Below are 14,901 nucleotides of genomic sequence, written 5' to 3'. Positions count from 1 at the left end.
GACTACTGTTTTCCATCGAGGTTAGTTTCATCCCATGGCTTATATATGCTCACTATTCGGGATATCGGTAGCTGGTACCATATAGGCTGGGGGCTGATAAGGGACTAAACAGTGAATCGGACATTTAACTGAATATATCTACAACCCATTTATTGTTAGGTTAACTATGGCCATATGTAATATATCTGAGGCTACATAGCAACATGCACTATACTTAATGTCTAAATATGCAATCCTAGGCTACATAGCAACAAGGAAAAGTGTTACATTAATGTTCTGATGATGTCTAGGTATACGTAGAAGAGCAGCAACATCAATAACAACAACACATCCCTGTTTGGATAGTCAACTTAGCTAGAGGTTAGAGTTAGTTTCTAGCTCATGACTAACCCTAAACTAACTCCATCCAAAGAGTTGTTTGGATGGCAGGGTTAGATTGACAATAAATGCACTAGGAGAACTAGCTCCAATTAGCACCTCTTGGGTTGGATATTTTTTTGGGCAGGTTATAGATGCAACTAGCTCAAATTAGCCCTCATGTTCAGATATACTTAAGGGCTATTTGAGCCCGAACTAGCTCAAACTAACTGTAACCCATGGATACAGTAGCAGTTAATCAGCCGGTAATTTGTAAGAATGCACTAAACTCCTTCCGGCCCATAATATAAGATGTTAATTCATCTAATATGTGAGTATATTGGTTGTTATAAGATATTATAAAAGAGTGTTGTACTACATCATTGTGCAATTGCTGTTTAGCTTCTAATATTAACTTGGTGCTTTTAGGTACATATGTCATTGGTAAAGATCCGTGCTTCGACCCTTTCTGCGTATGGGGCAATGAGATATCGATGAACCAGTATCAAGTAGGAAGCTGATAAAGATTGTTAGTAAAATGGGTCCAAAGATGGCAATTAAACTATTTGTTTACACTTTATCCAAGACAACAGCGAACTATAGGATGGTAAGTAAGAACTCTACAGCCTTCTTTTTACTGCCCATAATGAGTTGTGTTAGATGATAATGTCTGAATCTTTTTCCTTTGCAGTGGTTGCCAAACCAGTGTACTCAATATTACCTCTCAAACTACATGATTGGTGGGCATGGATAGGTTAAAGTATTTCTACCAGAACATGATGATTATGTAGATGTTTTCATGAAGACCATGAAGGATGGGCGGTCGGCCCTCACAAGGGGTTGGACTAGAGTCGTGCGTGCCTCCTGCATGGAGGAGGGCACAATATGGGCATTCCGCTTCACCTTGTTCAGCAACCAGAATGTATTTCGCCTCTTTCTTTATGGTCTTTAATAGTACAAGTATACTGCTGTGGTTCATCATTCTTTATTTGGTTCTTATGTAATTCTTGAACATATGTACCTATGAATCGAATAATGCATTGGTTGTTTGAACCTGATGGATATGAATAAAGCTGTAGCATACATTCAAATTCAAATCCGGTACAATTTGAAATAGGAGCAATGTAATTATGGTGAAATTACACTCTCCAGGTCGTTACGGCACACACAGATGGTAAAACACAAACGTTTGCGATATACACCATAATCCGAGATGGTTCACAGAGAGGAAACATGTGCAAGCATGCACACATTTGCTGTTTGCAAAGCGTGTGCGATGTCAGACAATATCACAAGCGGTGCAGGCAAACTAAACGTTTGTGTTAGTTGCCTTATCGCACACGATTTGCAGCCATGAACTATTTCTAATGAAGTATGCATCATAAATGTTGCACCACAGAATAGCGTGTGCGATAGTTATCGTGTACGACGATGTTACGACGGTCTGACGTTTCGTAATCCTGTCCGACACTCGTACGACGATTAGCTAATCTTCTTAATTAGTTATCGCATACGGTTTGGGAAAAGCGAATGTGTGTGATTGTATGCTTATCATACACGTTCTATAATAGTGAACCGTTTGTGATGGGCCGCGCATCGTAAACGTAGCACCACAGAATACCGACTGTGATGGCAATGCAAGCACAAACGAGTAGGAGTACTGTAGGGTCCCCATTCCCGATGGTTTGTAGGTCGTGTGGGAAGGACCCCCCTATCGCCGTCACTCACTAGGAAATGGTTCCAAATGTCGTCGCAGAAAGGGGTTAAATACCGTTTGTATAGCACCGACGCGTACTAGTGTTAACACTTTTGAACCGCCGATCCGTTATTTGAAGATCTGCCACTTATGCTTATAATGTCATCAATTATGCAGACCATGTTTATCATTTTTCCTGTACATAAGCAGATAATAGGTGCCCTGGTGGTTTACCCCAGGGAGGGTCACAATGCCCCATATAAAATCCACTGGTGACTGAATAGTCCATAACGAGGGTGGGTTTATCAAAACCTCATATAATCATAACAAAATAAATATCATACCTGCGATATTTGTTCGTACTGCCGGCTTACCAAGCCACATGTAGTAAGAGTAACAACCCAAAGACTTAGAGCGCAGAACTCCAAGCTTATAATCAAGACTTTCAGTGGCGACTTATCGTCCAAAGCCAGGCCGGGTCATCAAAACTCTGGATAAATTCAAATATGGATCATAAGGATCAAAGCACATGGCCCGAACAAATTTATTAAACCATATATCAATAAGGTACAAAAATATAAACCCAAACAAAGTTCAAAAACAAATCAAAAAATCAAGGCTTTCATAGGCGCCCAAGCCTCAATATCAAGTGCTTTTCATGGGCTGCACAACCACAAAGTTAATCCTTCATTCAAACTCTAAGCCGGACCTCACATGACCAACCGCTATTTTAACCTTGACAAGTTCAGGGTCTTTATAAGATTGACTGTCAAGAGTTCGGCGGGTCATTCCAGGATTATCTGGGCGGAGTGGCAGACGTACAAGGTAGGATCAACTGAAATTTTTGGTGTATACACCTGGCGTTTCAAGCCAATCAAAAGGGTCATCAAAGCAACTTTCAATGAACAGGGAGCCCCCAAATGATATATATTGAGACGTTAAGGCAGGGTGCCCATGTTTGAGCTGTGCTCTGCACCAGACTCTCTTTGGCTCCCTTAACCCGGGCAGCAAGCCCCCATGTGGGTTGTAGCAACAACGTTCAAGCCGGATCAATAGGGTAGTCACAGCTATGCTCAACGAGTAGGAAGCCCCCAACTATTTTGTAATCAAGGCGTACAAGCCGGATCAAGATGGTAGTCATAGCTATGCTCAATGAGCAGGAAGCCCCCAAGTGATCATATGAAGTGACAATAAAGACTCATATTCTCAGAAATGAAACGACAGAGGCCCTGAATTATCAGGGATGTCAGCTTTATTATACTAATCATACTATATACATTGATAGAAGTATGTACATCACAAGAGCCGGTGGCTCAGGTGTAATAAGGCCGAAGATCAGCAATATTCCACGGACGACGGCTCTCGTCCTCCGACGTGCGTGAGTCCTTGTGGTCTCGAACATCGATAAGGTAGTATGACCCATTGTTCAGATTTTTGCTGACCACAACGGGCCCTTCCAAAGGTGGGGATAGCTTCTGCATTCAGTTTGATCCTGGATGAGCCGGAGCACCAAATCTCCTTCTTGGAAGGTCCTGGTTTTAACCCGGCAGCTATGATAACGACGCAGATCTTGCTGGTAAATCGCCAAACGAGCTGCCGCAAGGTCACGCTCCTCATCCAAAAGGCCAAGAGGATCCTGACGTGTCTTTTCATTATCAGCTTCAACATAAGTCGCCACACGGGGCGAGTCGTGACGGATGTCACTAGGGAGAACCGCCTCTGCTCCGTAAACCATGAAGAAAGGCGCGAACCCACAGATCTGCTGGGGGTAGTATTGATAGTCCATAGCACTAAGGGCAATTCCTCCACCCAACAACCCGGCGTCCTCTGCAAAGGGACCATAAGCCGGGGCTTTATGCCTCTCAAAATTTCTTGATTAGCTCTTTCAGCTTGGCCATTGGACTAGGGGTGAGCCACTGATGATATATCAAGACGAATATGCTCTCGTTGACAGAATTCTTTCATAGCACCCTTAGAAAGATTAGTGTCATTATAAGTTATAATGCTGTGAGGGTAGCCAAAACAGAAATCACCTTTTTGATGAATTGAACCGCCGTCGCCACGTCACACTTACTGACCGGCTCTGCCTCAACCCATTTTGTAAACTTATCAACCGCCACTAACAGGTGGGTCTTTTTATCCTTGGATCTTTTAAAAGGTCCAACCATATCCAGCCCCCAGACCGCAAATGGCCAAGTAGTTGGAACCATCCTCAATTCTTGAGCCGACACATGAGCTCGTCTTGAAAACTTCTGACAACCATCACATTTACTGACCAAGTCCTTTGCATCAGCATGAGCCGTTAGCCAATAAAACCCATGACGAAAGGCCTTAGCCACGAGAGATTTAGAGCCGGCATGATGACCACAATTTCCTTCATGAATCTCCTGTAGAATCTCACGGCCTTCCTCAGGAGAAACACAACGTTGAAACACCCTTGTGACACTGCATGGGTGCAACTCTCCACTGATAATAGTCATTGACTTAGACCGCCAGGTTATCTGCCTGGCCAAAGCTTCATCTTCAGGCAACTCACCCCGGGTCATATAAGCCAAATATGGAACAGTCCAATCAGGAATAGCATGAAGACCCACCACCAACTGCGCCTTCAGGTTAGGAATAGCAAGATCTTCCTCCGTAGGCAATTTGACTAAAGGATTATGCAGGATATCAAGGAAAACATTAGGTGGCACCGGCTTACGCTGGGATCCAAGACGGCTTAAAGCATCAGCCGCCTCATTTTTTCTACGTTCGACATGTTCCACCTGATAACCTTTGAAATGACCAGCAATAGCATCAACCTCTCGGCGATAAGCCGCCATGAGTGGATCTTTGGAATCCTAAGTGCCTGAAACTTGCTATGCCACCAAATCCGAGTCGCCAAAGCACCTTACCCGGCTTATATTCATCTCTTTAGCCATCCGAAGACCATGGAGTAGGGCTTCATACTCAGCTGCATTGTTAGTACAAGGGAACATCAACCTTAAGACATAACAAAATTTATCACCTCGTGGGGAAGTCAAAATAACTCCAGCCCCCGAGCCTTCCAATTGCCTGGATTCGTCAAAGTGAATAGTCCAATAAGTGCTATCCGGCTTCTCCTCAGGCATTTGCAACTATGTCCAGTCATTGATGAAATCCACAAGTGCTTGAGACTTGATGGCTGTCCTAGGCATGTACTTCAGACCATGGGGTCCAAGCTCAATTGCCCACTTGGCTACCCGACCTGTGGCTTCTCTGTTTTGAATAATATCTCCTAAAGGAGCAGAACTGACCACAGTGATGGGATGACCAAAGAAATACTGCTTCAGCTTACGACTAGCCATGAACACTCCATACACCAGTTTCCGCCAATGTGGATACCTCTGTTTGGATTCAATGAGTACTTCACTGACATAATAAACCGGTCGCTGAACCAGATATTCCTTGCCTGCTTCCTTCCATTCCACAACAATTGCCACACTGATGGCTCGGCTATTAGCAACCACATATAACAGTAAGGGCTCCTTATCAATAGGAGCTGCAAGGATCGGCGGCTCAGCCAACTGCTTTTTCAATGCCTCAAACGCCTGATCAGCAACATCACTCCAAAGAAAGTGGTCTGTTTTCTTCATCATCTGGTACAGAGGGATAGCCTTCTCGCCCAACCGGCTTAAGGCTGCAATACAACCTGCCAGACACTGGACATCATTAATACACGCCTGCTTAGCCAAGGAAGTGATAGCCTTGATTTTGTCCGGGTTAGCTTCAATGCCCCTTTTAGAAACCAAAAAACCCAAGAGCTTGCCTGCTGGCACACCAAAGACACATTTTTTCGGGTTAAGCATCATCTTGTAGACCCGGAGATTTTCAAAGGTCTCTTTCAAATCATCTAGCAAGGTCTCTTTCTTCCTGGATTTCACAGCAATGTCATCCACATAATCATGAACATTGCGTCCAATCTGGTCATGGGGGCAATTCTGAACACACTATTTATAAGTCGCCTGGGCACTCTTGAGCCCAAAAGGCGTAGACACATAGCAGAAGGCTCTAAAGGGAGTGATGAAAGCTGTCTTCTCCTGGTCCTTAACTGCCATCTTGATATGATGATAGCCAGAGTAAGCATCCAAAAAACTCAAACGCTCACAACCCGCCGTAGCATCAATAATCTGATCAATCTGGGGGGGGGGAGCAAAAGGATCAGCCGGACATGCCTTGTTTAAGTCTGTGTAATCCACACACATACGCCAAGTACCATTCTTCTTAAGTACTAGCACCGGGTTGGCCAACCACTCAGGATGAAAGACTTCAACAATAAACCCAGCCGCCAAGAGCCGGGCCACTTCTTCACCAATGGCCTTGCGCCTCTCTTCTTTGAAACAATGAAGGAATTGCTTGACCGCTTTAAACTTTGGATCAATATTGAGAGTGTGCTCAGCGAGTTCCCTCGGTACACCTGGCATGTCAGAAGGTTTCCATGCAAAAATGTCCCGGTTCTCCTGGATGAACTCGATGAGTGCGCTTTCCTATTTTGGATCCATATTAGAAATGATACTGAACTGCTTGGATGAGTCGCCAGGAACAAAGTCAACCATCTTAGTGTCATTTGCCGACTTAAACTTCAATAGAGGGTCATGCTCTATGGTTGGTTTCTTCAAAGGTGTCATATCTGCCGGGTCAACATTATCTTTGTAAAACTTCAACTCCTCTGTTGCACAAACAGACTCAGCATAAGCAGCATCACCTTCTTCACATTCCAAGGCTATCTTCCTGTTCCCATGCACTGTGATGGTACCCTTATGGCCCGGCATCTTAAGCTGCAGATAAACATAACAAGGTCTTGCCATAAACTTAGATTAAGCCGGCTGCCCAAACAAAGCGTGATAAGGGCTCTTGATCTTGACCACCTCGAAAGTCAATGTCTCAGCTCTGTAATCATGATCATCACCAAAAGCCACTTCCAAAGCTATCTTAGCCACCGGATACGCCGACTTACCAGGCACCACACCATGAAAAATAGTATTACATGGCTTAAGATCTTTATCAGTTAAATTCATACGACAAAATGTGTCATAGTAAAGGATATTGATGCTGCTGCCTCCATCCATGAACACCTTAGTAAACTTGTACCCCCCAACCTGAGGTGCAACCACCAAAGCCAATTGACCTGGATTGTCAACCCGGAGCGGGTGATCCTCACGGCTCCAAAGAAGAGGATGTTCAGACCATCGCAAGTAACGAGGGAGCGCCGGCTCAACTGCGTTCACTGTCCTTTTATGAATCTTCTGGTCTCGTTTGCATAAACTCGTGGTGAACACATGATACTATCCACTATTCAACTGCTTCGGGTTACTCTGATAACCAGATTGCTGCTGTTGATTCCCATGACCAGATTGCTGATTGAAACCGCCTTGGTTACCTTGGCCCTGAAAATCGGAGTTTGATCCACCGCCGCCAAAGCCGTGCCCTTGTGAGCCGGATCCTGACCCGCCATGCGGGCCATGATGTTCCTGATAAAAACCAGAATTCCGGTATTCCTTCATGATGAAGCAATGTTTCCACATCTGGGTAGCCAGCTTATCCGGGGTGCTATGCTTCGGGCAAGGATGATTCATCACCGCCTCAATATTAAACATTGGCCCGCCAAGCCGGGGTGCGAATGTCTTCCCCTTACGACGCTGATTACTGTTTTGAGCATTGGCATTAGTTGCAAAGTCTAAACTTCCGTCAGCCTTGCGCTTGCCATTATTACCCTGACCCGCCGTATGGTGCTGCTGCCCCTTTCCATCGCTATTCTTCTTCCCCTTTCCAGTCTTCTCCTCATCAGACTCTGAATCTTTGCTACTATCCGAGTCGGCGTATTTAACGGGAGCCGTCATGAGATCCCCCATATCATTATAGTGGCGCTTAAGCCGCCCCAGCTTCTGTTTAAGGGGTTGAAAATGACAATTCTTTTCCAGCATGAGGATAGCCGAGCCAATGTTAATATTGTCTGAGGAATGAATAATGGCCAAGATCCGGCGCACCCAATGGGTCGTTGACTCGCCTTCGCCCTGGACACAAGTGTCTAAGTCAAGAATCGACATGGGGTGCTTGCATGTATCCTTGAAATTCTGAATGAAACGGGACTTGAATTCAGCCCATGAACCAATGGAGTTAGAGGGAAATCCTTTCAACCAGTTATGAGCTGGCCCATCCAACATCATGGTAAAATACTTAGCACATGCAGCATCACTAACATCCAAAATCTCCAGAGCCATCTCATAGCTCTCAATCCAGGCCTCTGGGGGTTGATCCGCTGTATAGTTAGGCACCTTATAGGGGCCTTTGAAATCCTGAGGCAAGCGCTCTTTGCATAGAGCCGGCACTAAACATGGCACACCCAAGGTTCTAGAGGTCACTCCTGCCCCCACAGACATTGACGGATAAATCGGAGATTGCTGTTGAGCAGCTAGCTAAGCCGCTAGCTCAGCCTCGTGCCGCGCCCTGCCCTGGTCCACCAAAGACTGAACATCATTGCCAACGCGTGGCAGGTCAGGCCTACTTAACTGGTTGTGGTGCCGCTCACTGCTCGATACTGCTTGCGAGTCAATATGCCGGCTATAACTCGGGCTCGGACGCGGGGTTGAATGATCCATTCACAACTGTACGAATAAGCCGCCTGTTGAGCCACTGCTGTCTGAAGAAGTTCTCTGGCCCTCCACATCTCCATCGCGGCTGGAGACTTGCCTTCCACCAGGAGAGCCGCCAATCATGTCGCCGCAACAATTATGTTATCCATAGGATTGGAATAATGACCCGGCGGTGTCGGAGTATGCTGAGGCGGAGTCAAGCGGGTGGATCAGCAGCTCGTGGCTGAATCGGCGCTCCTGTCACCGGTGTTTCACCAGCCCGGTTCATCACGGGTGGGTCACTGGTGCCTGCCCCAGGTGTGTTAAAAAGGTTTCTCGCATCATACTCCGGAGGTAAGCGACTCTGGTGCCTCCCTCTCATGATGGCATTTGAAGCGTTTTGATCCAATGTAAGCCGGAAAGATTATGCATGAATCCGTTGTGCCTGAGTGTCCAAAGCAGATCGCTCCATGGCCATCCTAGCATTCTCAACCGCCAGTTCTTCCTTGGCTTGAGCTATCTCATCTCGTAGCTTCGCGACATCCACTTTATGCTGCTCTTGAGTGTCGGGGTTACCTCTGCCCCCATTAACGTTGCCAAATCATCCAACAGCTCGGACAGAACATGAACCGGCGGGCGCGCAGAGCCGCTAGCACCAGTCGTCGCCGCAGCCGTTGCGCTGGAGGTCATGGCCATGGCGGTCGTCGAACCGAGCACCGGTTGTTTACCGGCATGAAGATTGCAACCCTGTTCAGCAGCTCATAGGGGTCTGGAATACTGTCGCCATCGGAACAACCCCCAAGCCGGCCGTCTTGCAGTTGATACATTGAACTGGTTTCACCGGTTGACGACTCACCCTCAGAGCAGATGGCCATCTCACCACCAGACACAGATCCTTCCTCAAGTTCTGCCCCATTGATGAAAGCAACAAAGGCATGCTTCACGGCGGCTGGAACTTTGGCGGGTCGTGCACGCTGAGCCATCTCAATGATGTCGGTGCAGGTGTTTGGCTCAGGGCCCGACTCACCAATCTTGCCAATGAAGACGTGGATTCCGCCGAAGGGGACCTGGTACCCGTACTCAATTGAGCCAGCCTCGGGACCCCAGCCAGCGTCGTCCATGTAGAGCTTCCCGCGGCGACTCTTGGTCATCCGGCCCACGGCGTTGTAACATCCCAAATTTTCAATTTGGAATGTTATACATTAGATCATCATTGCATATCATATTTTATTGCATTTTTGTTTGATCCTAGAAATTCTACGCAACTCAAGGACCCGCGGAGAGAGTTGGGGATTTCATTATTTTCATTTTTGAGTTTTTCTCGAATTTTGAAAAAAGGATCATTTGATTTTAATTATTTTCTCTTGAATATTTCTTTTATAAAAATAAAAAGAGAGAGGATAAAATGACTTCCTCAAAATAAAGAAATATTGGAGATTTAATATTAAAATCAAATAAGATTTTTATTCGGAGTTTTATCGCTATTTTATTTGAATTAGGAAAAATATGTGTTTTTCAGAATTGCATTTTAGGCCCAAATAAATGTTCACCATGTCCGGCCTATTTTTAGAGGACGGGGAAAATTTATTTCAGGATTTTTGCAGTCCGTTTAGTACTTCTTTCCTTTCTTTTTCTGCATGTCGGAATTATTAAAAAAAAAGAGAAACCGACTCCGGGCCGTACCCGAGCGGGACTCCGCCCGGGGGGCTTTATAAGCCGCCGCCCGAGCCGCCCCAAGGCCCAGCCACCGCCGCCATCCCACCCGCGCCCGCCACCCCAAACCCTAACCCTAGCCGGCCCCGCGCCGCCGCCGCCGCAACCGCCGCCGCCGCGCCGTCGCCTCGTCATCGCCGGAGGTAGCCGCCGCCGCCTCCTCGGTTTACGCAAGAAAACCGAACGGTTTTTTCTCTAAACCTAGATCCGGTTCGGTTTATTTTCGGTTTAGTTATTTAGTGAACGCCCGTTCGTACGTTCGTTTTAACGAACGGTTTTCACCGTTTAACCACAGACAACGAACGTTTGTTCATTAGCCTGTTCGTCCGTTTTTCTTTGCCCAGATTTTCCGCGATTATTTTCGATCGCGATTTCTGATCCGATTTTCGTTTTAGTATAACTTTTCGCTCGTTTATCGGAATCGGGTGATTCAAGCGCCTAGAGTTTCGTCTCGAAGCCCTCTTTCTGTTTAACTAACTTAAACAAGATTTTGCTACTGTAAAATTTGACTTTAGTCCAGATTAGTAAACAAAGCTTGTTTCTTTCCCCGTTTGAGTTTTGTTGCTTCGTTTGATTTGATTCTTTTTGGAAACCGGAGTTCTTAAGTTGAACTTTCTGGTTAGATCTCTTATTTGAGTTTTACCCGTGCCCTTGCTTGATTGCTTATTGTATGCTTGTTTGTTTGTTTGCGATAGAGTACCCGGAGTGTGAAGCGTGCTACTATGAGTCTCTAGGTTTCGCGGATCATCAGCAAGGCAAGTAACACTTTGATCATACCTCTTTCATACCCAGTTTTATTGCATTAGATAAATCCTCAAACAATTGCATGGTTAGGATCTGATTTAAATTGTGGGTTTGGGAAGTAGATGAGGTAGTACCTATTCACCTATTTATTTTCAACCCTTGGGAGTTACTTCTACGTTATGTTTATATTGTTATGCTATGCTCGTAGACGTGGATTGGGTTTTGAGGGTATTCCAATACAGATGAGAGTTGTTAATTAATGGTTCAACTTAAGGTGGAAACTTTAATACACATCTGGGTGGATTGAGGCACCTGGGGAATTCCAGTGATTGCCTGTATTTTTTTTTGGAAATCCCGGGGTACCGTGTGATTCTCCTATGGACTGCCACCCAGGCTCAAAGGGATCATAAGATTATTCATGCTAGAAACTTCCGTGTGCAGCCACATGCCATTATGGGCTCTGGCATAGTTGAGTAAGTTGTTGGAAACTTTTCCATGATGGGCTAGCAGATGTAGGGGATTGTAGGTGTACATGCCTATCTATCGGTTAAAGGGACCTCTTCGGAAAGACTGTGTCTCGGTCATCCGTTTCTCAAACATCATGTACTGTGAGAAATCAAAAGGAGGAGATCGAGTCTTGTGGGGAAAAGTGCACAAACCTCTGCAGAGTGTACAAACTAATCATGGTTAGCCGTGTCCCCGGTTATGGACATCTTGAGTATCTGGTTCTTGGATTATCATGTTGATCTCATCACTCTAAGTTAATTTTGTTGGGTTATTAATTTCCTTTTAATTGGGATTGAGATGGGGTTTACCATTGTCAATGTTTTCAACCAACTTTGTAGTTAGATAAAATGTATTCCTTTGTTGTAGGAAAAAATTGGCTTTGCGCAAAACATATTAACCATACAGCCTCCACCAGCCATATATGCATGTAGTGGTAGCTTTATTTTGTTCATTACTCTCTTGTGTTACATTGCCAGCATATTCCATGTGCTGACCCATTTTCGGGCTGCAACGTATCATGTTGCAGACTTTTCAGACGATGAGTAAGGAGCCTTAGGTCGTGGTCTTTCACTCAGTGATGCCGTTGGAGTTGATGGACTCACTTTATCTTCCAAGCCTTCCGCTGTTATCGTATTAGATGGCCTTAAGCCATATTTATTGTAATAAGTTATCTTTTGAGACATTCGATGTAATAAGTGTGTGATTGCTACTCTGTTATAAATCCTTCAAGTACTGTGCGTGTCAGCATTACCGATCCAGGGATGACACTGATGCACAGAGATCAGACTGTTTGAGGTCTGGTCGCTAGAGGCGTATCAATTGATCCCTGAGAAGCTGCCCTCAAGAACTCGAAACCACCATGCGCTGGCCCCACGGCGGGTGCCAACTGTCGTGGACTTAACATGGCAGATGGCCTAGCGAAAGGACTTAGGTGTGGAGCCATCGTAGCTAGGTTAACTTGAAGAGGTTAATCGGGACAAAGGACACAAAGAGTTTATACTGGTTCGGCCCCTCGCAAGGAGGTAAAGGCTGACTCCAGTTTGGTGTTGTATTGCTTGGGTTTCGATTACCTGGGAGCGAATACGCTTGACCTAGTTCTCGATCTCTTGTTTCTTGTGTTAACCCGCCTCCAGGTCACCCCTTTATATACATAGGTTGATGCCCGGCGGCTTACAGAGTCCCGGCTGGCTCATACACAACGTGTCCGGCTCAGTGACTAAATAAGCTTGCCTTACAATACAAGTTATACATACGGCGGTTCATCCTCTTGGGCCTCAAGTCGCCTCTGGGTCTTGGGCCTTCAATAGGCTTCCTTCATGACCCACCATCTTTATCTTTAAATCACTAGTGGTATGACCCGGCCTCTCCTGGGCGGGTCATACCTAATAGTTATATCCCCAACAGGATTGATACCTTGATTTCACAACTCAGGGAAATACCTACCGTAGTTGTACTACATCATCCCTTCCTCTTCGGGGAAATACCGACACAGTTTCAAGCGACATCAAAAGGAATTTCTGGCGCCATTGCTGGGGAGACATCATCAACATCTATCAGGTTCCTAATCACAAATCTCATCTCCTTGCATTTTACATTATTTGCCATTTGCCTCTCATTTTCATCTCCCCCACTTCACTAAAATTTGCTGTTTTATTCGAACACTTTTTTCTTCGCCGTTTTCTCATCAGATATGTTTTCGTTTGCAATCTTGCTTGCGTAGTCATGATGTCTCAAGAAAATACCAAGTTGTGTGATTTTTCTAATACAAATAATAATGATTTTATTAGCAGTCCGATTGATCCACGCGCTACTAGTGCGGAATCTTGTGATATTAATGCCGCTTTGTTGAATCTTGTTATGAAAGAGCAATTTTCCGGCACTCCTAATGAGGATGCCGTGTCCCATATAAACACGTTCGTAGAATTTTGTGATATGCAAAACAAAAAGATGTGGACAATGATGTTGTGAAGTTGAAATTATTTCCTTTCTCTTTGTGGGATTGTGCAAAAATGTGGTTTTCTTCGTTGCCTCGCAATAGTATCGATTCTTGGGATAATTGCAAAGACGTTTTTATTACTAAGTATTTTCTGCCCACGAAAATTATATCCCTTAGAACTCAAATCATGAATTTCAAGCATTTTGAGCATGAACATGTTGCGCAATCTTGGGAAAGAATGAAATTGATGCTAAGAAATTGTCCTACTCATGGTTTAAATCTTTGCATGATCGTACAAATTTTTTATCTGGGATTGAATTTTGTTTCTAGAAATCCTTTAGATTCCATCGCGGGTGGTACTTTTATGGACATTACTTTGGGTGAAGCTACTAAATTTCTAGATAATATCATGGCAAATTATTCAAAATGGCATAGTGAAAGAGCTCCTACTAGTAAAAAAGTTAATTCGGTTGAAGAAATTAGTATGTTGAGTGTAAAGCTTGAGGCTCTTATGAAATTGGTTGCTAATAAAAGTGCTCCTATTGATCTTAATGATGTGCCTTTGTCTACTTTGATTGAGCAAAATAGTGATCCCGTAGATGTGTCTCACGAAACAATTTTAATAACAATGCTTAAAGAGGTACTTTTAATCCTAGGCCTTTCCCTGGAAATTCCTCTAAAAATTAAGGCAAGTCCTATGGTAATTATTCTTACAATAATAATAGGAACACCTTTGATATTGATAATAATGTTAAAGAATTTAGCAACGCTCAAAAAGCTTTCAATACCACGATAGAAGAAAAGTTGAATAAGATTGATGATATGTCTAAGAGTATTGATAGAATTTTGCATGATGTAGAAAATCTCAAGATCAATTTTTTTCCACCTAAGGTTGATATCAACGAAACAATTAGATCTTTATATGTTTCTATGGATGAAAGTAAGAAAAGAACCGCTATGCTTAGAGCTAAAAGAGAATGTTTAGAAAGAGCGTCTTCTAGTGATTGCTTTCATAAAAATGATGAAGATCTTAAAGTGATTGGTGTTTCTTTTATTGATTCCTTGTTTAGTAAAATTAAAATTTATTAAAAAGGGATTGAAGAAGATTCAACTTTTGTTAGAGGGTGTCCCGATAATTCGGAGGGTGAAAATCTTGTTGAGAAAATTGATAAATGTGGGTTTGGAGAGGTCAGAACTTTAACTAGTGATGTGCTCACTCTTTTGGATTACAAAGACTATAATTATGATACTTGTTCTTTGATTGATTGTATTTCTTTGTTGCAATACATGATAAATTCATCCCATGCTTATAAACAAAATGAAGCTTTTACTGAACATATCATAGATGCCATGATGAA

The sequence above is a fragment of the Aegilops tauschii genome, chromosome 1 (genome assembly GCF_002575655.3).
Source record: "Aegilops tauschii subsp. strangulata cultivar AL8/78 chromosome 1, Aet v6.0, whole genome shotgun sequence".
NCBI classification, from domain to species: domain Eukaryota; kingdom Viridiplantae; phylum Streptophyta; class Magnoliopsida; order Poales; family Poaceae; genus Aegilops; species Aegilops tauschii.
Note: the sequence above shows the minus strand (reverse complement) of the source record.